The sequence below is a fragment of the Setaria italica genome, unplaced genomic scaffold (genome assembly GCF_000263155.2).
Source record: "Setaria italica strain Yugu1 unplaced genomic scaffold, Setaria_italica_v2.0 scaffold_462, whole genome shotgun sequence".
Classification (NCBI taxonomy): Eukaryota; Viridiplantae; Streptophyta; class Magnoliopsida; order Poales; family Poaceae; genus Setaria; species Setaria italica.
The window spans coordinates 387-1,987 of NW_014577020.1; the positions used below are offsets into that span (position 1 = coordinate 387).

The 1,601-nt window shown below is 51.1% G+C and overlaps 1 pseudogene; it reads right to left on the bottom strand.

Moving 5' to 3' along the window:
- Positions 1–383: 383 nt before the first annotated feature.
- LOC101776911 lies at positions 384–1,596 on the bottom strand (annotated as a pseudogene).
- Between the last annotated feature and the right edge of the window lie 5 nt (positions 1,597–1,601).

Genomic DNA, 1,601 nt, shown 5'->3' on the forward strand with positions numbered 1-1,601 from the left:
GAGAGAGAGAGAGAGTTGGTTACACGTGACATTTGTCAAAAAAAAATGTAGAAATCTAGAAACGCACATACCAGTGGTGCAAACATTTTTTCACATTTGCTTTCCGGAAAGGGGGAACTGTAACATCTTACATTTTCGAAAAAACAATGATGGTCCCAAGCTAGATCAAATTGTATGAGAGTCATTTTACATATATAGATATGGTTGAATGCTTGGATTCTATGTATAACTCGATCAATAAGATGATAACCTTTCCACAACTAGGCAGTAAGAAGGGAACCCAATGTAGGAGTAGCTAGACAATATGGAAGAGACCAATTAATTTGAGAGAGAGAGACTTGCGGTTACGCATGACATTTGTCAAAAAAAAAAAACAGAGAGTAGAAATCTAGAAACGCACGTACCAGTGGTGCAAAACATTTTCACATTTGCTTCCCCGGAAGGGGAAACGGTAACATCTTACATTTTCGACAAAACAACAATGATTAACACAAGCCAGATCAAATTGTACGAGAGTCATCAATAGCCTTTGCTATTGACCCTCCGGCAGTTCTTCCTGATCTCTCCATCCCTCCCTGTCAACGGGCTGATGTTGCCCATCTTGATCATGGATTCCACAAAGTTCCTGAAGAAATCCTTTTGGTTGCTCGCGAATCGGTGAACAATGGGTGCGGTGGTCGCCGGCGCAGCTTGGTCCGACAGCATGACCTGGTCCGACGGCAGTTGAGCTTGGCCGCGCACGAGGTTGCCGTAATACTTGTTGTCGAACACGTTGGGTGTAACACGGTCCAAGTCCTCTAGCGCACCCACAGGCTGCCCGGCCGTGCAGTTCTCCCGCGTGAACTGGCACTGCACTTTGCCAAATGTGTGCGCTCCTGAAGTAGGTTTTTTTTTTTTTGAAATCAGTGTGCACGCCATATGAAAATTTTACAGGTTTGAATTGTACAAATTATATTGCTGAAAGCCTGAAACGAATGGATTCAGTAGGTGTACGATACCTTGCAGAGCCACGAGGTCAGTGTCGTCGAGGTTGACGTTTCTGAACTTCTGCTGGAGCTTGTCCAGGGAGTCGAAAGGGCCCGGCAGGTTTCTGGCGCTCTGGACGTTGGTCGTCGTGCCGTCTCGGCGGCCAAGAAGCACCCGCCAGCGTGGTCCTCCAGACTGTGCCAAGTTCCGTGGACGAATCCGTCAGTTCAGGGCGTCAGGAGAGATGTGAGGAGCTAGAGTAGGTAGCTCTGATGATCATATTGATCAATGCAAGTTTCTTGGTCCGGACGCTTACGATTTCGACGGAGATCTCGGCAGCGAGGGCAAGGATGTCGGCGCAGGATACGACACCCGGGCACGCGCGCTCCAGCGCGCGCTTGATGTCGTCGACCACGGGAAAGCCGCGCGCTGAGTTGTTGTTGGCGGGCACGGTCTTCTCGGTCTGGATGGCCGGGAGGTCGTCGTCGAGCAGGAGCGAGGCGTCGCAGCCCTGAACGAAGCAGTCGTGGAAGTGGAGGCGGATGAGGCTGGCCGGGATGCGCGGGTCGGAGACGCGCGCGTCCTGGATGACGCGGCGGGACGATGCTTTGGGGCGTTGGGGCACGACGCGTCGT